Source organism: Egretta garzetta, unplaced genomic scaffold (assembly GCF_000687185.1).
Source record: "Egretta garzetta isolate BGI_Z169 unplaced genomic scaffold, ASM68718v1 scaffold258, whole genome shotgun sequence".
Lineage (NCBI taxonomy): Eukaryota > Metazoa > Chordata > Aves > Pelecaniformes > Ardeidae > Egretta > Egretta garzetta.
The window spans coordinates 1,087,204-1,115,062 of NW_009260413.1; the positions used below are offsets into that span (position 1 = coordinate 1,087,204).

Genomic DNA, 27,859 nt, shown 5'->3' on the forward strand with positions numbered 1-27,859 from the left:
GTGAAGCTTTAAGACGGGGCTGAACCACAACAGAGCGAAGACAGATTTGGTATATGGGTTCTCACAGGACCCGCAAATGAACATTACTACACCTAATCATAAATTCTAAGGGAACGAGAATTGATGCATACCATCACCAGGATCCATGATTTCAAATGTTGCTACTGCTGGAATCTCAAGGGCAGCCATAAACGGACCAAACAGAACAATCTGGAATGTTTCAGATTCCTCGTATTCATTATCTGCAAATATCCTCACTCGCCAGGTAGCCGGGGCCTGTCCTGGATTGAACTGGACCTGTTTCTGAGGTTTCCCCTTGAAGTCTTTACTGGTTACTGCCATACCATCTTTGGTTACAATACCTGCATAAAAATTCATAGGAATTATTCTCCCTGTGTTTTAATATTTTAATAAAATGAAACCCATCACCACAAAAAATAGTTTTAAAATACTAATCTGGCAGTTACTGACCTTCAGAAAAAGATAAGGATGGTTATATCACACCTTCTCTAACATTGCTGCATAGCTCATAAAAAAGTAGGTAATCAGTGTAGGGTCCTGCCTTTGGTGTGCATAAAGAATTGTATTTGCATGAAAAATTCCATTGACTTCACCTGCTGGGAACTTAAAACCTATACAAGCATCAACAAAGTTACTGAGGCATGAGGTTATTTATCAAATATGACTGAACAGAACTGTTCAACAGGACCAGGTTTCCCATCTATATAAAAACTTGTGGAACAAGTTTTCCAGTTATACCTTCAGAAAAGATTTATCTGCCTGTTAAGAAACTTATTTATGTCAATTAAGGTGTTCAAGGCTTCGTTGAAGGTATAATTTAGTCAGCCCCATAAAAAACCAAAAACAACCCAAAAAGCAACCCCACCGCTCATCTCTTTCAAAGATAAATTAATCATCATATGTTTAATACTTTGTGCTTACAGTTTCTGTTACTGCTCTGTATTTGTGCTGTACTTATACACACTTAAGATCTGTGGAGATCTTTTATCACTTTTATCTGTATACTAAATAAGCCCTGAAGACTTTTGCCATCTGTCCATCTTGCCTCTGCAGATGCTCTCCTGGGTAGGTGAGGAAATAGCTGGACATTTGATGTGGAATTGCAGCTCAGTGCAACAGAACATTCTCAGGGATTATTTGATCCACCACACTGGGCAAATTTGCTCCTTCTCTCCCACCCCCATTTTTTTCTTCCTTGCGTAACTCTAAACTGCAATACCTAGTCACATACCCATCCTCTCTGCTGGGGTATTATCCAAGCAGAAGCTTTTCATTGTGCAGGTTGAAAAGACTGCACATTCTCATCTTAATAAAAAAACCACAGAGGTTAGTTGCAGAGAGATTCTAGGGCTAGAGATGAATCCATGTTGTTCAAAGTTAAGCAGCAGATGAGGATTTAACTCAAAGTAGGGTTTATTTCCTATTCAGATCAGATGGCTTTTGCTGCACCATGAGTTCATAAAATGGTGATAAACCATTAATGTTTTGAAAGAGCAAAACCCATATTCAGTAACGTGAAGATGTTTTTTTGGAAACTCATGTGCAGGATGCTACAACTGACATAAGGATTTATTCAGCTTTTGCTACTTAATGCAGCACAAACACTCAATTTTAAAATTTTTAAAATTTGTTTTTTAAGTGAGGCTGTATCATACATAAAAATATGTCATAGGAAGGCACTCAAGAAAAGATTATTTTAAATACAAAGAGTTGTTACATATTTTTAAGCTTGCATATTTTTATAGCTAGGTTTCTTGTTTGTTTTAATCAAAGGTGCACACATACTGGCAGAATCCAATTGTGGATATAATGAAGCGAAGATCTCTAACTCACCATGCAGTTTTAAAATTCATTGCTGCCTTTGGGTTTCAATACAGCATTAGTTCAAATATATGAGCATCATTTTTTAAGGTTCAACACCAGGAATTACGAGTCACTTTACCTCTCCAGATGAGAATGGCTCAAGTCGATGGCTTACATTTTTGTTGGAGAATCAGATGGCTAGTGAAGAGCTTCTGAAGGCTGTGAAGTATGGAATCATTCCTAAATTATTTCATTCCTAAATTCCCACAGTTTCTCTATTCCACAACTGCTTAGGTTTTAAATGCCCAATTTAATTAGTACTCAGATTATAGCCCAATATATTGTGTTGTGCAAAGCCAATATTGCCATACATGGGTTTAAATGAGAAAACCCCATAAACTTTAAACCTTCTTTCTTTTTGTTTTTGAATCAGGAAGAGAAAGACTTTTCTGCTCAGTGCTTCTTCAGTCGCTCCATTGGTGCAAACATTTCATGATTCCTATTTATTTTGCAGAGCTGTCTTGATCATACTCTGCTCTCCCATGATAGCACACTCGTAACTTCAGTGTGCTCTACAGCTGCCACCTCTGCTAGCAGATGACCCTTCAAGAATTTCTAGTAGCTTTCAGATTTTCTCATAGATCAAAGGCCAGCATAACACTGCCCTTGTAAAGTGAGGAGCTGTAACTAACTTCTCCACAATTTGGTTCTGCAAGCAGAGACCAACTACTTCAAGAACTTACTTCTTTACATATAGCTAAATTCAATGTGTTGCAAAATGTATCCTCCTGCCAAAAAAACCCAAAGCAGAGTATCCCAATTTCTGTTCTGTTGTCTGGCAAGGGACCTCAGGAAAAAGACACTGGGCAAACAGCAGAAGTCCATTTTATTGATTTGTTCTTAAATCTACTGATATACATACTCACTTAAATTTCTGGGTGGCAGCAGTGGAAAATGAAACACATAGCCACATCTGAGCAATAAAAATCTATACATTTGTTATTCTCATTATTTGATATTTATTATGTAAACAGAGGAACCAGCAACTATGGAACAGCTCCTTAACAGCTGCCTTTTCTAGTGCAAGAAGCTTCAAACATTAAAGATTTACTTACTGATAGAAGAGGTTTCTTGCAGATGGTCACCTCCAGAAATTTGGAGTTCTCGTCTACGATGTAATTCCCCTTCTCCAGTGAAATCCAAGCCCAGTTCAGTCAAAATGGCTGACTCTTTAACATGTTCCCCCTGTCTCACACAAAAAGTATCCTGAATACTACATATAGTTTGCAAAACACAACTAGAATTCCTTAAGGTCATTGCTTAGGTATATTTATACCATGTCAGGAAAAAGCCAGCCTGCTTTTTCACCTGCAGATGAGAGGCACAGAGGTGCATCTCATGAACCACAATGGTCCACTCTCCCCGACCTTCCAGAGTTGACTGGCACACGTTTTCCAAGAGGCTGGATGCTAGTCCAGGGGTCACAGCCTCTGTCTTAGCGCAACAGCTCCCTAATTAAGCTACCTATTAACTCTCAAAGATTACTTTTGCAAAGATGAGTTCTGTCAGGAGTGGGATTAAGCTGTGAAAATAACTCTTTGGGAGGCTTTAGGTGGGTCACATTGTTGTCTCGCATTACTGACTCTTTTTAACAATGCTAGTATGTGCCTATCAACATCAAACATGATCACAAGCTGAATTTGGCATCTCCTAGTAAACGTAGGCAACATGTAGTATCACACAAGAAAGATCTCATATGATGAATTACATATCAATTGATTGTGCAAAAATATTTGGAAATTGTGACTGAGCTTCTATTCTTTGCTTTCAGGAAAATAATTTATTAAAAATAGTTGCTATTTTGTATTACACAAAGGAAAATGAAAAAAACCCAAATTATTAATGTGATGTTATTTAAAATGTAGAAAGCCAACAAAATTTAGGTTGTAATTTTCTTCTGTTTTGGAAAATCAACTCTTTAGAAGTATTCTGTAGAATTCTTACATGATTTGGCAAATCCCGTTTCCACACAACAAAGGTAATCAAATAACAACTGGTCTTGAAGCCATAAGCTTCCAGCTCATTAATTATTTTTTCTAGCAAAATTAGGCCTTATGCTGCATGCAGTATGCCTTGTATTGCAAGATTATAACATCTGATTTCAGCAAGTTTTCATTGCTTATAGATAACTGACAAGGTATAGACAAGATAAGAAAAGACAAGAAAAACATTCACATCAAGAACGAATAAGACTGTTCCCCACTTCTCTGATGATTTTCCACATAATCAACAGAAATTTGCAAAAAACGAGTACCCCAGCTATTTAAGAAGTCTCCACTTACTGAAACAGACAATTTAATAAAATAGAAAATTGTATCCTGCTAGCATTTTTTTTGTTGTTGGGGTTTTTTTCTTAAAAATTTTGTTGGTTAACATTTTTCTTTAGAATAAAAAAATCACACTTTGCTCTATGATTATGTACTTCTGTTACAGAAGGGTGACAACATGAGATCAACTGACTAATTCAGCACTGGATAAAATAAGCACTGAAACTTTTGGATTAAAGGAACTATTTCTCTACTAGTGCCCGGTTGACATCTAATCAAAATCACCCCATAATTCTCATTTGCTTTAACATTGCAAATTCTTATACTAACGTTATCTCTATGGGAGTTGCCTGAGGCTCTTAAAAAGAGTAGGAGAAAGTTGAGCACAGGATTCTCCTGCTAACTGGAAGCAACTCTAGATTATGCATTGTGAGTAATTCTGGTAATTAGTGAGGTTACAGCTGTGTAGAACCTACGAGCCTGGAATCAATTTTAAGATGTTTTAAGTAATTACAACTTGGAATTAATTGTGCCTTTGAACAAAAAACGTAAGTCATTCAGCACATTGTGAAAAAAGCATTGAAGAAAACAGATTTCTGAAAAATCACCTTAGTTGCAAGCTGAAGCCTAAACCTATTTACCAGCTGGAATATTTTCAAAAAACTATTTAGCTGTTGGGCTGCTGCTTTGGCTGACAATCTATTGCTGCACATAGGCTGCAAAAAGACCTCTGAAAGCATAATTCACATGTGCTCCTTGGTGACTATTTCCTTATAGAAAACAGAAAGGCTTCTTTTTATCCTAGAAGCATCCCAACGAATGACATTATTTCTGCTGAAAAAAATGCTTTTCAGCATGATCATTATATTCTGTTAGGCATCTTTCCTGGTGGTTGTTTGTTTCACAGCCTTCATTCTCTTGACAGACTCCAGTGTTTTGGTTCCTTCCTCCCCCCATTTTTTACAAATAAGACTGAACACAGTGTGCTCCAAATTAGCAAAGACTTATCAGCTTAGAAACGAAGGGCTGGGAACAAAGGGAAACTCTGACTTAAGGCTAGATTAAAACCAAAAGTCTCACAACATGAAAAAAACTTTAATTCAATAATAAATTCATGATAAACCAGCCAATTTCCTACTAGTCAATAACTGCAGTCAAAAGCTAGCTCTCAAATGTGAAATTACTGATGAACTGCTATATAGATCTATATAGAGCTAAAACTCAGATGTGATGGGACCACCTGTACACTTGTTTCCAGTCGCAAGCACCAACATCTCTGTTGTCCATTTGCACTGCAAAGCCCTCCTTTGCACATACAGCCTCCTCCTGCATACACAGAAAACACAGTTACATATGTAGGTTAATAACGCTATTATATATGGCTGTTTAGCAAAGACATATTCATCATTCTTCAGGTATGCTACAGATATTTTCTTCTGGAAATGTCTGCTTCTACTGCCAGAGTGGGAAGGGTTTTAAGTAGGTTAATCTGAAATATAACTATTCCCAGACTAGTCATGACATAAAGTTGCTGAAAAACTGAACTAAAATGCCACCCAAACTGCTATCCTCAGTGTGTAGTACCTGCAAAAAAACATACTGTTGGGAAATACTGTGAGGGCAAAAAAGCATATTGCATGGGTTCACCTAGAGCACTGGCAATCTCAGCACAGTGTGTATCACAGGATCTGACGACTGACTGCTGAAGCTGATGATACAAAGGCAGCTGCTAGGAATTGTTAGAAAACGTCTTTTGTTTTCATCATCACTATGAAAGATCAGAGAGCAAGACAGCTAAAGATACACACCACTTTTCAGTGGCACATGTATCACATCCAACTGAACTCAAGACCTGGCTGTTTGTGAACTCCTGCATTAAACAAACTGATCCCAAAACAGACCCCAAACACTCTGTAGGCTTAAAGTAGGCTCAAAGTAGACTCATATAATTTCCTATTACAAGGAATATCACAGAACTCAGCATCCTAGAAGATAAATGTCTGAAACACCCTTTGGCCCTGTCTTTCAATATACAAATAGCAAAATACCCATTCATACTACTTGACAATTTTTTTCCCCTTACCAAACAGACGTCTCATTTGGTAGGTTCACTTCCAACAGCACGTTCCCAAACCTTGGGCTGCATAAGTTCAGTGAAAATCAGGATAGCTGAGGAATTTATACTATGCACAATACTAATGCAAGGTTCTTCACCCATTCCTTATTTCAGAACTAGGAAAAGTCTAGAGCAGGAGGCAGCTAAATTTTCAAGGTAAACACATTTTCTGTAGAGATAATAAAGTGTAGTCTACATTCTGTATGTTGAGGATTTTGTATTTCTACTTTAAAAATAACAAACAGGAGAACTTTATTCTGTAAACTGTGTTCTAAATCTATGTTTAAATATCTCTATTTTCTAACAAAACCACAAATTCATTAGATTACTTGCATATGCGTCAGAAGCTGTAAAATCTTGCAGCTTCCCATTTTGCGATTTTTGGGAAGAATATATATGCAGGGGCAATTGCTGGAAAAATGAAGCATTCACATTAAGTATTTTACATTTGCATTTGTCAGAGAAACAGAGAACACTGAAAATGACAACAAACTGTATCTTAAAAACAGGCCAGTATGAAATTAGATGGTTGCCAGTTCTACAGCCATGACCAACGGAGGTACTCCAACAAGGTATTATAATGAATAAGACCCCCAACTCTTTCACTACACAGTCCATCAGCCTTTTTCTGGACAAAGAGGAAAGTTTTCAAGGGATGTCTCATACCATCAGTTTCATAAATCTAACAAAACCAGAACTGTTTTTCTCTTGTCAAAGAAAATTTTATAAAAGCCTCCTGAGTTTCATAAAAGAGAGCTCTCCATTTCCAGTCCTTTCCTAAAAATATTATCCTAGTTACTGCTTTCTTGGTTTTATTACCCCTAAGTAAGGGTTGATGTCATGCCAAGTGTTACTAGATCTTGGGGGGGGGGGGGGCCATGTGCTTGGCACATGGGTCCTGCACGCTATGAAACATAGATTTTCTTTCCGTAACCCTCACATACAGCATAAATATATACTCAGCCATTCTAAATTAGCAAAGAATAGTACACTAATAACCCAAAGAGCAGGACACTTACTTTCTTCTTGCTCTGGTGAAAAGTCCATGCGACCACCATCTCAGACTGGTTTAGCTTGGGTGGTTGGCAGTGTTCCTACCAATTCCTTCAAGTGAAGTTATGTTTCTTTACAACAGCTGCTCTGTGGATGCAAGCCTATTTGCAGTTGGCTTTAATTTGCTGGATAACTAAAATTTATGGAAAGGGATCAGAAAGATAGAAAGCAGTTCAGGGGAATAAACAGTGAAGGAAATAAAAGGAGTGAAAAGTTGAAGCAGCACAGAAGGAAGAAAGAACAAAACCCATCAGCTCAGAAGAAGAAGTAAATAAACATATGTATGAAAGGGAAATAGTTCCAAATGTTGGAAAACTTAAAAAGGGAAATGAGAGGGAGGGGGAAACCTAAATAAATTTGTAACTTCAGCTAAAAAATTCAGGGGTGGCAAAGTCACAAATGGGCACTCTCCCTCCTACCACCCAAAAATCTTCAAAAATTCTTGGGCAAGGGATAGCTACCATGTCAGGAAACGTACAGTTTGTTGGGAACTAGACAGTTTTTCTTTTTGTCTTTATTTTGAACAAAATTAATCTTGTACTATGGCTCAAGGAGTTACTTTTTCAGAGAAGTCACGCTCCATGAAATGAAAAGAAAAAAAAAATTGAACACAAACACACACCCAAAAAAGCAAAACAACACCTCCTCTGCCCCAGACATCTCATTTTCCCCTGCATTTATATAGATGCACTTGGAAAGGGTTTTGTTGGGGTGTTTTGTTTGGTGGTGTTTAGTTTGTGTGTACCACAATTTCAGGCTGTACTGTAATGAATGAATATTCACAGTCTGGTATTTGTAATGAGCAAACATTTTGGCTCAGAAGGAACAAAAGTGGCTGTTCTGAGCAGACCAGCTAAAACAGCTGCCATTAATCCCTAATCTTCTTTTATCTTCCTTCTTTGCTGGCATGCAGAGAAGGTCTAACTTGCTACACAGACAAACAGCAGGCAGGCATGCTACTAGGCTCAAGAAAACCTTGTTCTCACAAAAATATTTTCCAAGAAACTTTAAATAAATGAATAAACAGCCAGCAATAACCTCAGACTGAAAATTCAGAAATAGACTTACGGTTCCTAAAAATAATTAATTTTTTTTCATTCTAGAAATTATTTCTATAAAATTAATACTGTAAGCACAAATTGCAAAATTAAAAGATGCAACAAAGGACTAGTTCTTTGTCTTTACCTTTGATGTAGTTAGTAGATTTTCTTCACCTGAATGTCTCAAGAGCTTAAACAACAGCATAGGCTATCAAACTAGAAAAAAACCCACTTTTTTCAGGAAGAAGTAATGTTCCTTGGCCTACTTGAAGCAGCTACTTTTAGCTCAGATAAAGGAAAATCTAGAGAAATGTCAAATTATTGGTGAAACAGCTTGCTAAAGAAATGTATCACTCTGGCCTCCCAAATAGCTTAAGTCTGATTATAACATAAATTCCATTTTAAGGACATAGCAGCATTTCAAAAGACCTTAGAGCTGACTTTGAAGAACAAACAAATAAAAAGAAAGAGCCAGCAAGTTATAAAATCACTCTTTTTTTAAATATCTAAATGCAAAGTGCAGAATGCATATCAAATTGCTGTATGGTATCACACTTTTTCTTTAAGCGTATGCAGGTCAAAAGTAGGAAAACATTTTAGGTGTTGGAAAAGAGAATTAACTATCAAATGAGCAAAAATCAGTTGACAAAAGAGTACACCTGATCATTCTGAGTGCACAAATCTAAAATAGGGGTACCACGCCATAGTCAAGCCTTTTACATGGCCTTTAAATCAGTATTTAATAGGTCTTTACAATTTATGCCTGATTTCAGTTCTCATCAAGAAATTTTGAGGCCTTAATGAATCGACATAAAGCTGCTTATACTCCAGATTTTTTTTCCTGTTTGATGTGGTTGAATGGGGAGGTAAAGGAACAGGCACACTGTTGGTTCATACTTCACTGGAGCTACTTTCATTATTGCAGCTTGTGGTGGAGGGCCGATGTGCACAGGTTAAATTACCTTGTCTTCTGCTTTTAAATCTAACCCAGTTATGAGGATTTTTTCTTTTAATCCTCCTGAATTCCAAGAGACCTGGAAGTTGACTAAAATATTTGTAATTTGAGAATGATGAGCCAGTGCCTACAGTGAAACATGAGGCGAGCCTGTGCCGCAGGAGACTAAAAGTCATATCCCATCTTTGCCTTCCCTTGCCTACCCTTCCCCTCTGCCACTCCAGGACTGGAGGGTCGCGATGTGTTGTCAATATAAAAGGCCTGTAGGTTTTGTTATAAAAACAAACCAAACCAAACCTTATCTTCTGCTATATTCTTTATCAGGAAAGAGCCTTACTTCATTTGTGACTCCAGTGTTTTTACTCATGTTCTTTGCCTTGGTAGCTTTGCTTTGGTCTGTTTTTATCATGAATGTGTAATCTTTACCCAGACCCAATCATCCTCCACCTAAATCAAGTATTGTACCCTTCAGTTAAAATTTGTCATTTACACTATATCTTTATAGGCTTTCTCTTTCTGGAAGCCATTAACTCAAGAGAAAAAATGTCCTAAAAGCCACACAATAATATGCTTTACTGCACTATGTGATTCTATACTAAAACTATTTATCCTGTGGAAGTCATCATTACGCACCATTCATCCATGCCAGTGTAGTTCACTGGAACACAAAAGCCATGCTCCAATTTGCTGTAAGTATTAGCATGGAGGAACACAGTTTAGCCTGTGTGGCTGGGAAGGGGTTTTCCATCAACTAGGCCTTCCCAAGTCTTGGAGTTTTTCCAATATATGAACACAGTGCAAGAGATCAGACAGTAAAAGCAGCTCTCAAACAAACTTACTGCTGCTCCAGAAACTGTAAGTATTTTGAAGTACAGGAGTTCATTAGAAGCCCAAGAATTTTTGTTCTGGCAAAAGGGAACTTGGTATTTGCACCAAACCATCACCACTGCACTTCTAAATAAATGGGTTTTATTGGTAGAGGGGAGTTGCATTTAATAGTACAATTAGGAGAAAAATAAAGAGAAAAGAAGTTTTGCATCACAGGCTTTTCTAATTTTTGTCTGTATTTCTAACAGCTTCAGTCGCAGATAACTGCTGTCTAGCCATGACATGTTGTTCTATTTAGAAACATTCCCCTTTTCAGAAAGAGACAGAAAATTTTAAAGTGGAGGGTTCAAGAAGAGGAGATGGGGCAGGGACTGAAACAGAGCTACTGTACAAGGATGTGTGTTACGAAGGCACAGAGATACAACAAAATTTATTAGACGTCATCCACATACATATTCCTACATACTCTGCTCATTTTGAGTTACGTCTAACTCCTACTCTTCATTTAATTTAAGAACAAATCAATCTTCTTCATGTAAGCAGGCAGCTCAAACAACAATAAGCTGCCCTGAAATCAGGGCTATGGTCCAACAAAGATATATACAAGACAGATGGGAAATAGGAGTTTGCCAGCTATTATTTCTCAAAAGTATCTTTGTCTGGAAAGACTCAGAGAAAAAAAAGAGAAAGGAGAAAGAAAAAAAGACAGAAAGAATAAAGGAACATCAGAATAGTGAAGTTAACAACAAAAAAAAAAACATTAAAACATGGAACGTGCCCCTGCGGGAAGTTAAAAGTGAGCTCTTCAGTCATTTTTCACATTAATTTGAACAAGCAGAAAAATTAATTTTTGGCTAACCAGTTCTGTGCCAGAAAAAATCTTCATCAAAAAAAGGAACTGAAAAACTTCCTCGTTACTTGCTTGCTCTGGATGGTTCTTGGATTTTTATTATGCAGAAGATCCAGGAAGTACATTGTCTGCAGAAAGTGATGAGTGTTCCTTGAAAAATATTTGTAGGTAAAACTAATCCTAAAGTCTCTGCTTTTCTGGACTGTATTTGGCCTGAAAGAAGTCACAGTAACTGTGGGAATTTATTCTTCCGCCACCTTGTATTAATTACATTAAAAACTATATTCCAAGGAATCATCTTCATTTCCATGTTTAGGTTAATTACAGAAACTACCTGCCACTGTAGAAGTAACATTAACCAAGTCATTTAGACAGTCTAAATTGTGCAGCATTCAGTTTACAAGCTATCCACACACTAAAAACTATTTTACCAGAGATTTCTACCAGACCTTCACAATAACAAACGCATTCAAGAATTCTGCAAGCCATTTGAACTGATAAACCAGCAACATTTATGTGATAAATTCTTCATTAGAAATTTCCTTACCCAGTCATCGCCTTGCATATACTTATGGTCTGTCTGGGCTTTGATCCTAATCCAACCTAATACATCTCATCTAATTTGCAAGCTGTCATGTCTGATTACCTACACAAATGATTTGCCAAACCGCTAAAATGTCATGAGAACAATATATAGAATATGATTTTTAAAAATTATCCTTTTATCATAAGAATACAAGTGCCTTACAGACTCTACTATAAGCTTTTAAAAGGGCAGTATGATAAACATGCTTTATGGGTGGTAGTACAGTAAAGCCAAGGGAAATTAATGCAGGAAGTAACAAACCATAAATGAAAGTAGAAAGACTGACCACCAGGCTCCATAGACACTTGTCTAAACTCTGGAGAGGTGCCAAGAGGCACCACAGAAATGGAAGATATGTTTCTTTCATGCTTCAGAGGCCTTTCCTTTTACTCCCTGGTGAAATGCCTGCTCAGTCTTAAAGATTATGACCATGTGGCTATTTTTCAGAGCCATGGTAAGACCAGTAGAGGACAGATGACGACCAAAAGGTTTCCTGAACCCTCCAGCTGCTCAACGTTGCCCACAACAGGGTAATGACCTGGAGCCTCTTCAGAAACATTATAGGAATCAGTGTTTGTCTAACAAGGATCAGCCTCTGCCTCCTCCTCTTGATTTTCTGCCCCTGTAGCTCCATGACAATCTTGATTTCTTCACACATGAAGGCTGCTTGCCCATGCACTCTGTCCTTTGATATCCTCAAAAAGGAATGCCAGCTGCGTTGCCCAAAGAAGTGTGCTTGTTGTGTTTCAAAAGAATTAACATCTTTTATATAATTACATTTTGCAGACAATAAAGAGAAGCACTAGAGCACCATGAAAGGTGCTTATGTTATCACACTTGGGCAGGACATTCTCTAGGCAAGCCTCCATAAAGGAAGGTAAAGCAGGTACTCAAAACAGAAATTAAAGCTTCTGAATACAACCTCTCTCACTTTTACTCATAGAGCTCATGGAACAGGTAAGTTGTCCTTGCTAAGAGCTTCATCATTACTCACACACTATATCACAATAAAGAAAGCTTGGTAGGAATTTCATGACATGGCAAACAAGTGATACCAATGACATTTAGTCATGGAGCATGTTGAAATTAGGAGATAACTGCTGAAAATCTAAGACGACCCAAACCGTATAAGTAAATAATTACCACTGAAGAAAAACTAATGACTGAGTTATTGAATCTGGTACAAAAAGGAGAAATCTTCTACCTATGGATTTACTGATTTGAAAGTATTTCCTTTATGCTAATCCTTGAATCTGCAGAAAAGATCACAACCTAATTAAGTAACTGCAGACGGATCAACTGCTGCACATTTGTTTTTTAAAAATACTCTTTAAACTTCTGTCCTAGAAACTACATTACTTGGCAGAGAAATTCTCTGGATCTGGTCTTAAATTATCCCCTAGCCCTTTTGCTAAAATGAACTGAATCCAAAAGGAATCTCTAATCTGTCAGTGACAGGCTAGAGTAAAGGATATCAGTTGAACTTCCCAGCAGCTCAGTCACTGTCCATGACTGTGCTAGCATATAAAAACAACAACAAAGTTATCTGATGGCTCACATTGACCAAACTTAATAAAAGGTATAGTTACGTGTTCCAGTGATGATAACTATGATGAACTGACTATGCATTGTAACTTTATAGAACATAAAAATTTCAGAATTTACTACCTGGATTGGAATAAGACTCCACAATTCTTTCAAGTGAACTGTAGGCCTGATTTTGAGGCAGACTATTATTGTTTGAACTGCTTGGTTACGTGAAGAAGCTTAATTTGTTCACTATGCTGGGACAAGATAAAAGTGATGTAGACAGATATATACAGCTGAGTGGATATGCACGACAATCTTAAAAAAGGCTGTTCTTCATGTGTTTGTTCTTCAAATGGTACCCATCACACAGTTACAAGCGTAATCCCTGTCTCAGAGAACAACAATTCTTTGATTGTCTCTGGCTCCTTTAGGAGAAAGCAAGAGGGAAGATCAATGGATGCATTCGTTCTATCCAATACTCCTGCATACTCTATCCTGAACAAAATCTAATTTCAGCTATGCTGCTACATGGTCAGTGCCAAAATGCATTACATTTCATAACTGTCAAATTAAGTAGAGAGGAAAGATATGTTACCAAGTTTATCACTCTCTGTGCAAAAATAACATCATGACTGACAACACACATGTTCAATGCACAAAAGATGCAGTTATCTTACACTAAACGTAACTCAGAAGTGCAAAGCTTTCATTATAAACAGAAAGCCTCTACATTTTCCAAAAGGCAACTTTCCATGTGTGCTAACATGAGATAAAACTACCCATCCATATTGCAAATTGTAGCTTTAATCATAAATTAAGTTCCTCCCCTGAATCAATGCTCTTTTGCAACATACTTTAATACGCTTGGCATTTCAGGTCCCTGAAGAAGTTGAGGCTTCACAGTGAAACCTTGGAGAGGTCTGTAAATCATATCTGTCACAAGGATCAGCGCAAGAGGCTTATGTTATAGTTTGACCTTTACAGTGTTCCAGCAAGAGGCAGCTGACTGCTCTGTAGTTTGAATCTGCAGGGTTCATAAGCATGATGGTTGTCTTGGGAAGTTATGGACTTCATAATTCCCCAAATTACATCAACATGTCAAAACTAGGCAATACAGTTGATGCTACAGGCAGCCATTAGGGAAGGCTTCTTTAAAGTGCCATGCTAGGTAGAGGCTGAGGCTGAACAATGGACAGTTCCTTTGAGAAGTGAGAAAGAGCTTTGCCATCTGGGAATGATAAGAATATATTATTCATTTCTTATCTGCAATCACAAAGGAATGTCATAAACCTCTTATAACATCAGGAAAAGCAGCAGCTAGCTTCAGAGATATTTCTTTCTTAGATAAGGCTAATGTGATTGTTGCTGACCTGTGGAACCACTTCCTGCACCAAGTGAAATACACACTGGGTAAGAAGGGCACAAGCCAGAATAACAGACAGGAACATGGCTGACCTTGGAAAGCTCAGTCTTGTCACTGGTGCCAGTTAAGTTCAAATAACATGCAAGAAGTCAAACACCTTAAGAAGTATTTTCCTGGTCACATTGGAAACAGAAAATCCTGCATTCTTCCTCCCCATCCCAGCAGGCCCTGCCTTAGGAAGAGCACAACAGCTCTTCCCTTTGTCTGCATGGAAGATGAAGCTAACAGGGGAGAATTGGGGACCACTTTCATCAAGATGAGTGCTATCAATGCAGCGGCTGTGCCCCTCATGAGTTCTGGGGACTCAGAGACAACCCCTTTATAACCTCCTTTGGAAGATACTGCTTTGGAGTGATGTCTGGTCTGCACATTCTGTCCATTAAAGTACCCTCACTTAATTTTTTACAGATGAATAAGAATATTGAAACGCATCTTCTAGTGTTTCAGAATAGCTGACTTCTAAGAACTGATAACAGAATGAAACAAATGGAAAATATTAGACATCAAAGAGGTTGATGCTGAGAAGATCTGTGCTGATACTGACAACCAACTTCAAGGAAGTTTAGTTGAAACCAGGTAACAAGTTTGCAACTTGTCGCTATTTCAATTTCCATTTTGCATAATTCAGCTTGAGTTCCAAACACCTGAAACTGAATCCCATAGTATCCTAAAAACATTTTGAGTACTATAGAAGATGCATGTTGAACACAACAACTAAATTTGTATCCTGTTTGAGACAGGCATATTATATGGAACAGGTTTATATGTTCTTTTTTCTTCCCCTAACTTCTGAATAGTTACAGAGAAAGGAATAACCACACTTTCCTGAAGGTATCACACATGTAAAAGGCATGATCAATAACAAATAAAAAAGCACATAAAAATACATTTTTAAGTTAATTAGACCTATGTTATTTACAAATACCTTTTGGATTCAGATTTTGCACTTTGAAACTATACTTAGATTCCTAATTGCCAGTCTGTGCACTCAGATGATTCATCAGATGTTAAGGGAATTACAGGGGAATCTCTGACCCTCTAATCACAAGAGGTTAAACTAGGAGCAATTTCATACCATTTTGAATGTACATTTAATTCTTGTGCTTAAAATTCCCATCACTGACAACACTTATGGAACAGAAATATTTTCCTTTTAATAATACTTTAAAGAAAATTACCTACTTATGCTGTCAAAGACATTAGAAAGATAAATCGCAGGCCCATGTGAACCCTGAACAGAGACAGTACCTGAATTTATTTTTGCAGAGCTTACTGATAGATAACATAGGATAAAAAGGAATGAGGTAAAGAGGAATTGCTAAAAGACACACAGAAGAAAAAAATCTGAGATTTGAAAGAACCAGAGGAGGACAGAATACTGCCCAAGGCACGTCAGGTGTTCAGGAAGAACATTGTGGACCAAAGTAATAAATTTCAGCAGCCCTAGAAAATTACATCCTTTAATTAAGCATGTCCTGTTCTGAAAAACAATCCTCCTTAAGTGACAGCTTTGAGAAATATTTACTCAGTGTTTTGGGGGGAACTGAAATTCAGTATTACCAAAGATGTCTGGTAAGCAGACAAAAAGAAAAATCTTTATCTGTTGTCCAAGTAGTTGACCTACATCAGCTCTCCTAAAAAGAAAATCTTACCATGCCATCCAGGAAAAACTTACCTGCTGCCACACATGCACAATACAACATCAGTTGACTGGGGTAACTGTGTTTTGCTTTAGTTTCCATTCAACCTCTGCTACTGTTTTGAAGAAATGACAAATATGTCAAGCGCCTGATATACAAAAACTTTGCTGATACATTTTACATATCTCATAACAACAGACTGAATACATCAGAGACTCAAACATGTGCATGCCTGTTTACCCATATACATTCAAGCAAAACCAGAAGAATTCCATTACCTCATGTTATAGTTACAACAAAGCGTCTAGGGAACACTAACTCATAGGTAATGGGAAACAAGATAAATGCATAAATTAAAAAAAAAAAAAAAAAGATGGTCTAAACACAGGTTAATTTCAACAGTAAGCTATAAGGGTTCCTAAATATCTATTAATGTTATCTTTTAAATCTCTCAGGCTGAAGATGTAAATAGACTGAGACATGAAGAAATTCTGATCAGCATCCATAGGCAAATTGCAAGTGACAGCTATCCCATAAACACCTCCTTTCATATAATTTTCCTTCCTTCTCACTCCTGCACTCTCTCATGTTCTTTTAAATTTTGTCTTATGGCTAAAGGCCTTGTAGTAAAAATAACAGAACTAAGAAAAATTATGTTATGTGCAGGCAAGGTATTCTGGATTTGATAAGCTAGAAGAAAAGGAAGATTTTGCTTTAAGGCTTTTATCATTCTTGAGGAACCCTTCTATTGCAAGCACTGAAGCAACCAACCAATGAAAAGTAAAACAGATCAGTTAAATCTTCTGTAGGAACCACCAAATTAGTCAAGCCCATCGAAGCAGTGGGGATGGGGGGAGATAGGCAGATCAGAGGGCTTCAACACTTGAGCAAGTTATGGCAGTAACATGAGAGCTGATCTATAACAACTCAGTGTACATGCTCTGAGTGCAAAAAATGGGGGAAAAAAATACCATAGTCCCATTTCACCTGTGTAGGTGTTGAGACAAACACATGGAGAGCACAGGAATCCGTGATACTCTTGAAGCCACGCTTTCAACAAGTGTTAAGTACCATTTTGAGTGGGACTGTATTTGTAGAACCCACATCCTTCTTACATTCTTGGGTAGCCATCAGGAAAATAATCTACTTATGAAGCCTGAAGCTCTAATAACCTCTGTGATAGTTATACAAAAAATACAGAATTTGATCTGACATCTTGCCTGACACAATAATGCTATATAAACTGGCAACAACATATTAACTGGAAGGAACCAGCAATGAAATGTAAATCAAGTATTTTGTTTGCTCTCAAAAGTATATGAAAAATCTTCTGTTATATTTTGTAGTTGTTTTCCCCAATGCTACCCAAATGCAAGAAAGTAGGAATGCATACATATTTTATCTCCTGTCATTAGGATACAGAACCAAAAGCATGAAGACAAACAAAACCTTTGCATAAAATTCAACTCCGAAAATTTGCTTACCTCCAGCATATGCTATAGTGAAAAATTGCCCCAAAAGACTGAATTAGTCCATGATGACTAAATCATATCAAACAAAAAATTCCTTTGTATTTCATATGAAAATTCAAAAAAGGGGAAAACACAAACGTTCTCTAGTCCATTCTGTTCACTTCACATCAAAATTAATAATTTTTATAACAAGGTGCCAAGACTGTCTAAAGAAGTACTCTGTGGACATAAAGTTTAATTTACCTATTAAAAGAAAATCAAACCACACAACTTGATGATAATAAGTCTTCTGCTGCTAATACTATTTAATCACACTCTTAATATATGCACTTCGGTGCTCTTTTTTTGCACACCTTGTCCAAGAACATGCCATCATGGCAGGTCATGATGAGATTCACCTACCAAGCAACTTCCCTGCTGCTTTGCACCATCTGAGCAGCTTTCTGTAAATGGAAGCAGGTTACTGAGGACCTGTGCTGTTGCTCCTAGTTAGAAAAGCTTACAGTCTATGAGACCTAATCAAAGATTTTTTTGAAAGACTTCCATTGACTTAAAAAAGTCTTCATCTGGCTCCTAGATGAGAAAAGGCATGAAGACAGAGATAGAAAAAAGTGAAGGATTAAAATGAAATTGTAAATCACATTGTATGGCAAAACCACAGCTTTATATTTCTTGAAGTATACTTAAAAAAATTATGCACATACCATTCAGTGGGTTCTTCTAGGTTAAACGAAAAGCAGACTTGTGGGTTGTTCAAAGACAGTAGTTAAATCTATGCAGAGTTGATTGGAGGAGCTATTGGGCTCCACAGGTGACAAATATATTTGCTAAGTAAAGAGGAAAAAGTACTAATTTTTTTTTATTCTCCTTAAAGAAAGCATGGGAGAGATTACTGTGGCTTTTGAAAGGGCAAGATGTAGGTTTCAGTGCCATTACTATATAAACAAGAAGATAGCAATATTTTTTTTTAAGAATTCATTTTATCCTAAGCTTTAGTCCAGTGAAAAGATACCAGCAAGGATTTATTTAATACACACAACTTTGAAAACTTACTATAGAGTACAGTTGAATGCAGTGGTAGTTCAAAATGGTAAGGATTGATGCTAGAACCTACTACTGTCAGGGCACAGAGAGGAAAATGAAACTGAAAATGTTCAAATAGGGATGACCATCAGCCCCTGCATCTTTTTGACTCTCAATCAGGCCCATCGAGCACCTCAAGATGTCAATAATGTTCATATACATAGTAGGGAGGCAAAACAGACAAACTTGTGAATTAAGATTTTCTTGTGCCCTGCAATTTAACTACTCTCTTCCAGGCATTTCACGTTATACGGGGTGTTAAGAGTAAAATTTGCTAGCCATAGTGGTAAAGAAGAACACTTCATTCTCTTATCTATAGCAACAGATGCCATATCTTTTTAATGTCTCTACTCCAGAGTGATGAGTACCAAATCCTTTAATCTATTCTTACTGGTCAAGTTTTCTAGATCTCTGGCAATTCTCATTTCTTCTCCCAAGGCAGTGTCTCCAGATTTTCTACATCTTCACTAATTCAGCCAAAAATTTTAAAGAAGTCTAGTGGGGCACCTTCTTAGCACTGGAGTGGGACAATTATTTCTTGCATCTTAAAAACAATACTGTCATCCAGTTCCTCTATTCTATTATGATTATTCTCTATTACAGAGTAATAAAAGTCTTGCATCAGCAGAAATGGTATCTAACACCTCAGAGGGCAGGATTAAAATAAAATGAAAAATAAATAAAGCCTTGTCTTCAGGTGTGTAACTTTGTTCATTTGGAAAATACGGCTTTAGAATTGAAAACACTGTAGAGTGCCTATCTTGAAACAGCAATAGACAAAGGGATGAATCAAAGCCATGTCAGAAACACTTCAATGTTTTCATTCCACAGTTGCTCAGGTTATCTCCTTTCAGCAGAAACATAATGCCTTTGCCAACAACTGTATAAAGATAAAGCCTCCCCACCTAATGGCTTTTTATTCTTGAGGTCAACACAGGCAAAATGCATCGTGCAGAGCTGTCAAGCATGACAGCAAGTTAGAGCACACCAAAACCACATTAAAAATATAAGGCGTTTTCCCACTGAACTCCAAAGATTCCTGCAGTGCAAGTTATTTGACAAGCGTTAGAATTTGCATAAGAATTCATACCTCTTTGCTAATATTTTCCAACTTTATTAAAAATCAAATGGGTTTGTAAATCCCTTAAAAAACTGGAGAAGTGTAGTTTTGGTTGTTTTTTTTTTTTTAAGGCTATTGGAGATGGCTCATCAGTTGGAAATTCTTTGCCTCTTAAATGATGCACCTTTTTTGTGTCTGAAAGTGGTGAAATTATACCACCACCACATCTTTTGCAAGATCTGCAAACTATTCAGATTTGGGGATGTAAGGAGATAGATGCACAAAACCTGCCTATGAAAAAGAAGCATTTTTTAGCAAGAGGATGGTACTCTGACTTGCATATGGCAACATAAAGTTGATTTGTAAAATCACTAGTAATATTAGAGGAAATCTTACCTACATGTAAGAGTAGACAGTTCTGTTGGACAAGTACAGGCATTAACACACATCCCCCCACCAGATATTAAGTCTGACCAGTAACTACACTCTGCCAGTTTAGGTGATCAAATTCAAACCAAGGATTGCTAACAAGCTGGCAGAATTGCCATATTTCAGTTTGTGTTACCAAAGGAAACTACAAAACACCATTTCATTCTGCCAAGAGGTTAATTTTTCACTTGCACATTCTGCGTTAACAAGAATACCTGTTCTTAAGTGATCGGGTATCGCAGCATTTCTAGATTTTATAAGCACTGATCTTTGCATGAAAATCACCAAGGAAAAATAACAAATACTTACAAAATCAAGTATGGTAAAGTCAAAAATAACCCCTGTACGTTTACTGCATGACATTATTCCATTATAAATCTTTCAACAAACTTAACATTGTGCTATCTGCATATTCACTCCAGGAATAAATCATGAAAACCAGCTGAACATTACCTACTTTGTATTCAATTTGTACCATTTGGTCTGTGAAATGAACAGCAGGCTCAACAGTGAACACTCAGCAGCTGCCAGCATGCACCAATCATTAGTAGGTTAAAAGTCTAGTACTACTGCCCAAATCTTCAGTTTAATGGCAGGAATGGGAACAGTTTGCTCAAGTTAGAGGGACTGACTTTTCTGAAAGCTGCCAGCCATTCTTTCTCACACATATCACTTTTAAATAGCAGAACAAGTAGTTATCCAGGTAAAGAACCGAAAGGAATCTTTCTTGCCCTCAGGTTAGACAAAATTGTGTTATTCAAAAGGTATACTCTCCCATTAAAGGGCAAAGCTCCTGTGTGGAAGAATCTGATTGTGTTTGTGCAAGGGAAGTGCATGCATTTTCTCCTTGCATTCAGTACATACACATATGTGCGCTTCATTGCTCAGCTTCCTTTGTACTGCTGCACAATCAAATGTTTTTACGAGGATTTTAGAGGCTAGAACATAAAAACATAGAAAAGAGCAGGCTTGCTCTTGAGTGTTGCTGAAGCAGTTGCAAACCTTACTGCAGCAGTGCACATTCTCTCCTCCTGCTGGGCCTTCAGGTATTTCCCACCGCCCCCACCCCCAAGTTGTACAACAGCTATTATGGTTGTGCCTTCTTTCAGGCACTCCCTTGGAGATAACTGCCCCTCAGGGAATATGTTTAATGTATTTCTAAGCCATCAAAAGACAAATCCAGATAGAGTTTCTTTTAAAAGCATTTCCTTGTGCTATAGTAGTAATGACAGCATTGACTTTTCAACCTTCTTTCCCACACCAAACAAGTTTTAAGTGTATTTCCAGATGTTACTTGCTCAGTACACCTTCCCGTAGCCCTGTACTCTTCCCTGTAGTTGTGCCAGTCACATCAGTGTACAACAACCCTTCAGTTGGTACATACTTCTGTTATAAGCATAGCTGCACACATTTATAGCCACGGTTTTTCTTACTCTGTTGATATCTGGAACAGACAGATGATGAAGTAATCTAGCTGAAAGAATCATTCCATTTAGCAGAGATGGAAAGTTCTGTTAATGAAAACATCTAGTAACTGACTCCCTTTTTGTCCCTGGGTGTATAAGGAATAAGAATTACCATCTGTTCAGTCATGTCATTCCTTTTTCCCCATTGTTTCTCATTATTATTATATTACCCCACTTAGTCACGCCACAAAGACTTGTATATTGATTAAGTGACAGCAAAATAAGACGTCTGTAAAGAAACACAGGTAGCAGTTCACAGCACCTTCTCCTGTGTACTAAGTGAAATGTAAGCAAAAACAGAAAAAGAATGCATCTCCAATCTCTCTTAAATTAATAGCCTTGTTTGATTTTAATTGCATCAGTTGCACACTACTTCGGAAAGAGGTAGAAAATAATTGGCTTGTGAAATCTAACTTGTTTTTACCATCCCCCTCAGCTGGCCAATGTTCAACCTTTTTCTTTCAGCATAACCAGAAGAAGCACAAACCAAAACCATTTTCAGCCTGTCATAGCTTTGTCTCCCAATTACTCTACTGGCTCGTAAAAGACAAAATCTTTCCAGCTGTAAAGTTGCCAAGGATACAAAGTGCCAGCCGTGGGGAATGGGTTGGTGAGTTCTTTGCTTATGAAACAGGTCTTCTAGTTTCTTGAAGCCCAGCGTAACAACAGCTGAATGAAATTGTTTGCTTACCCAAACCTTAACTAGAAAGAAAATAATTTCCTTCAAGCTATGAATACTGTGCACATTCCCAGCTGCCTACAGTTCCATCTTCATTTGTAAACATGAGAAATGTGTCCCTGACAGGATCACAATGAACCAGAGATGTGGTTGATCTAATATTGAAAATGTTTTCAATGTCCCTTAAGCTACATAATCTTTCATATATGAGCAAAGTGAGAATACCAAATGACTGGTTCCAAATGTTCAGTTACTTCTTGGACAACTGAAAATAAACAAGTCACATCTCATTGTGTTGCTAACTGATACCCTCAGTGCGATGCCCAAAAACAAGTGTTGCCCTACAGGTGGCATAAAGAAAACACTGGAAGTCATATCCAAGGCACTCATGTTCATCTTCAAGTCAAAATGAACAAGTTCATCTCAGCTAATCAAAATGTCTCAGCTAACCAAAGTGCAACATAGTTCTCAATCCATAACAGAATGCTTATTTCTCAGGCACATACTTATATGTGGCTGGACTGGTTTGTAGCAAATGGTGGACATAAAGCTACAATGATTTATATGGCTACAAGAACAGAAACAGACTAATTATAGAGAGAAGGTAATAACTAGTTTTCAAGAGATCAAGGTATACATTTTCTGGTTTGCAATAATTAGAATAGGAAGCCTTAGCAAACTCAAAGCAGCTATTGCTTTACAGTGACTCTCCTCATAACTGTCAATGCAGATTTCTTTTTACCGAGTCTGCTAATTTTGGACAAAATATTTTAATGGTGTTTCAGACTTGTTTTGAGGCCCATTAGGAAATACTCACATATTTAACTTTCTGTCAAATGTTGGGTTACAATGCTAATCTGGCATGTTCTGCGCACTCAGGATTATATCAAACTAGTCAGGAATTTTACAGAGATTATTGTGAAGGCAGATTCTTACACAGAAGTTATTTAACTGAATTGCAAACTTATTTCACATATCTTCCTGTCTGCCTTTAATTAAGAGGAACTTGTGTAAAATTTTGATGAATTCTCAGTGATCTTAATTTATGTGGATGGTTGGGGAAAAATACTTCAGCCTACAGGAGAAAAAAACAATACACAAACAGAACAAAACAGATTTTAAAATAAGAGTCATCAAAGGAATATGCAAAAAAATGCAACATACACGTATCAGTTGGTATAAATAATCACAGATCCACTGGAGCCTCTGAAACAATATCAATCTATGCAAAACAAGGATGTGCTTCTGTATAAATAAGAGCAAAATGGACTTAACCAGCCTATTTTGTGAGGCTCTCAGCCATGATCTAGATCAACTGAACTCTCCTTATTTAACAAAGGTTAGCATTAACTTTCTCTTTTGATTCTGTAGTTGGCCATGATTCCAAAACCATCAACGTTCCACCTTGAGCGGTTGAAGTTTTGTAACGTTGCACAGCTGACCATGAGGGATTGACTATCACTACCAACAGTCCTCCATAAAGGCCACCAAACAAACGGTATTGTGACAACAGTATATCCTACTAGGAGTTCATAGCTTGCCATAGCAGTTTACATTAATTGTGGTGTTATACATTAAAATGAATAAAATAACCTGATTTGTGTTCCTATGTGTTCTTGGCACTTTTACATGTTATTTAGAAAGAAGCAATAGATGACTTGTTTATTTAATGTGAACAATCTTCCAGATGGTGTAATTCTAGGATATGTATAATTAAGCATCTTAATCTTACCATTATCTTCAAAGGAGAAATAGATGTCACTGGTAGCATTATCACCTTCCTTCAGGATGTAGCTGATCTTCATTTCATCAATATCAGCTAAGAAAAGAATATGCTAAATCAATCATCATAGAATTTTACTACAGTATATAGGACACAGTTCATTCTACCTTTACTATCTGGTTACTTATTAGTAAGTTGGCTAACTTGTGGATAAAGCATTTCAGCAAACAAACTTGTATAATGCGGTAGGGCTTCCTACACTGGTCCATACTCAGCAACACAACATATATTTAGTTATTAGCTCAAAGAACAACGTCAAAAAGCCAGTGAGATATAGTTTTACCATAAATATTTATTTTTAAATACTAAACTGACATCCTTGTTTGAGCACATAAAGAAGAATTACCTTGCTGTAACTAATTTGAATCTATTGGGAGTGAAGATCTGCCCATTTTTCAAAGATCAGTTAAAGTTTAATCAGTTTTTTAAGCTCTTCTGTGACACACAAAATAGTTGCAGGTAGTGAATATGAGAGTGAATATGAGAATGTATTAAACAAATCATAAATAGGTCTAAAAGCCAGTAAAATTTTGATTTGATATTCCTGAAGAATAGGGGAAAACCACCAGGATTTCATCAATGTGAAAACTTCAGAGAAGTCTTCTACTTTTGCTTTTATTTTAGTTAAATTAACAATATTTTCATTTGATATAAAAATATTTGGGATATACCTAAATGTTCTTTATACTCCATTCAGCATTAAGCTGTTCTAGAGCTAATTCTAATCTGCTAAGAGACTTACTCCCCTGGGTTTACCAGTTGCTCTTGTTCTGGCATGGCAGACTTGGGTGCTTTCTGTCAACTGAAAACATATGAAATGTTCTTGAATGAATGGCAAATGATTTTTCACAACACTGTAGATTGACAGATGAACTACAGACTTTTAAAAATAAATTGTGTTATCATAATCTTAAACCTACAACCTGCCTGGAAGCTATAGATAAATAGACAAAATGAAAAAGACTTTTTCTCTCCCCTGGTTGTTTTCTCTTGCAAAAGAAAGGTAACATACCTGAGCACATAAAAATAATGGAGACCTCTAATCCTATTATAGTATCTAATGAGAATTTTAGTAAATATTGTCTGCCTGCTGATGGTCAAAGCACACTGGAGGTAGGCAAAGTCTAGGCTGGAAGTTTCCTTGTGAAAACTTTCAACATACTATTCTATCCAGGACAGATGAATGACAGTCCTAAACCCAGAAAACTCCCTAAGATCGGCTGGAGCACAGGGATGTTTATAGAGAGTCTGGCTGCTGTCACTGTGCCCCACCATCCTCTGAGGCTCTTCCCTCTGCACAGGTTTGGTGGAGCTGACCTGAAGGAGGCCCTCCCTACCTACTGAGCTTTCTCTGTGGAACAGAATCACACAAAATGCAACCCAAACTATTGAGGCTATACTGGGTGTCCCCTGCCCTTCTTCTTTTTTTTTTTTTTTTAAATATTAGGTCCGGGGATGGTTAGAAATGTTAAGCACCTTTCTAAACAATTTTCTCTGAAGGCAATAGCAATTTTTGAGCCTGGGTTTAATTTCCAGGCAGACAAACAGGTACTTCAGTCTTCTAAAATAAACTGGTGCAGGATCTGCAAATCACCATTTCAGATTTTAGCCCATCTTCTTATGAGCAGTACCATGCTATGTACACGGTAAGATATACATTTAACACACAGTAGGAAAGACATTAATGCATGCACATACAACACAGAACTTCTCTATTGTGTCTTCATAGGTAAAACAAAGCTTCATTTCTAAAATGCATGTATTCTAATTCTGATCATTTGCCTATACTTTGTAGTTCAAAAGACATTACTTTCTAAATCCCCTGAAACAAAGAATTGAGCAATATAATAGAAAATAACAGCTCATTGAGCCCAACGTTTATAAGCAAATACAACCATCAGCACCAACCTTGCATAAATGTTCTAATGCTCTCATTTCCAAGGCCAGTATTAATGATGAAGCCATGCTCCAGCCCATCTGTTATTTTGTATTTCAACAGCTTGTGCAGACTGTCTCAATCCTCTGCCTTTAGTGCCTTACTAGTGATCAGGAAGCCCAGGTGCCCAGCTGGGAGTCTTCTCAGAGAAGGGGCACCCTTGTTCACCACTAACTATGGCACTCTCTTGTCCAGTGAACTGATCTGAATCCTCATCATCTGGGGTTGATGGATGTCCTTGCCAGTGTCAGGGAAAACATAGAAGTTTGTGTGAGTTCCATCAGTCACAGAGAAGGAGAAACTAACCTGGCTGGTTTCTGTACCACCATGTCTGTAGCTGATAAGATTCTTGTTCAAGTCTTGTTTGACTTGAAGCTGGTGACTGGGTAGCTGCTGTTGTACAAAATCTGGCCATGCACTGGAACCTGAGTGACCATGAATAGGAATAAATGGTCAGGCATATCCCCATCTTCCACAGTCAGTTCGAAAGGGGTGATTAGCCTGGTATCCCCTTCCTCAACAACCAGGTCACCAATGGTTAGAATTGGCTTTTTATTGTCCACATCTGTGATGGAGACCCTGAAGGTATGGAAGACTGGGTTATACCCATCTGTCACTTCAAACTCAAAACTGTCCATCTTCACCTCATCCTCTGCAGTGTGAATGTAGTAAATCTTGTTGCCAGCAAGTTGGAGTTGAGTAAAAGAAACAACAGCTACTCCAGGACTGTCTGAATTCTCTAGATGGCCCCGGTTGGGGACACTGAAACGCAAATTTTCAACTGTTAAACATCACTTGTGCTGAGCAAATCAGTTGTGAGTGTCACCTTTCCACCTTCTTTCAGAGTTAAACCCTTGTTGATCACCTCAGGGAAGACCATAACAATGCCACCAATGGTAATATAGAAGTACCTGTCAATCAAGGCATTGATGCCATCAGTAACATCAATTTAATTAGATCACGCACTCCATGTACGACAGTATGAAAATAGCAGATAAAACCTTGGTCTAAATCATCTTGTGTGAAGTTTGTACCTTGTGTAATGTTGCACAGCACTTCCTCTTGTCTGTTCAGATGCTCTAAGAAACCCTGCACAGGCACCAAATGGATGACATAAACAAGGCTCTTGTCTTCCGAAAAGATGTCTGTGGCTTTAAGGTCTTGACTGGACCAGGCCTGTATTTGCATTCAGCAGCAGTGGCTGATCATCAGGAGCAATAGTGATGGGGTACAGAAATTCAACTTGGTGCTGCCCATCTGCCATTCGGAAAACAATGTTATCACTGTAGCTGTGCTCACTGCCATCATGCTGGTAAACCACCAGCCCTGCTGCGAGCGTCCCATATTGCAGGCCTCGCGCGACCCAGACCTTCACCTCTTTCAGATTGTCCTCATCACTGATCTCCAAGTTTCCAGACAGGGGCTGTGACTGGCCCTCAAAGAGCATCAGCTGTGGGCTAGCCACATGACTGAAAGTGGCCACAGGGGCCAACGTGTTCATGGGCTTTACCAGGATCATGAAAGCAAAAGGCTCTGAGGAGGTGCTGTCAGGGTCCAGTACTTCCATTTCCACCTGGAAAAGCCGCTCCTGGTCTGAGTCCAGGGTAGGAGGCTGGTAGGCAATCTTCAGCTCCCTCACCTCCTGCTGCGAGAAGGCAATGAGGGGGCAACTAAGGTCATCGGTGCTGAGCAGGAAGCCTTGCTGCTGTGGGTCACAGGGGCTTGGGTGGCGTGTTGTCGGCCCCTCCGCGGATCCACACCAGCACCTGGAAGTACTCC

At 37.8% G+C, this 27,859-nt stretch overlaps 1 pseudogene; it reads right to left on the reverse strand.

Moving 5' to 3' along the window:
* LOC104130595 overlaps positions 1 to 27,859 on the reverse strand; it is an 86,576-nt pseudogene that overhangs the window by 24,253 nt on the left and 34,464 nt on the right.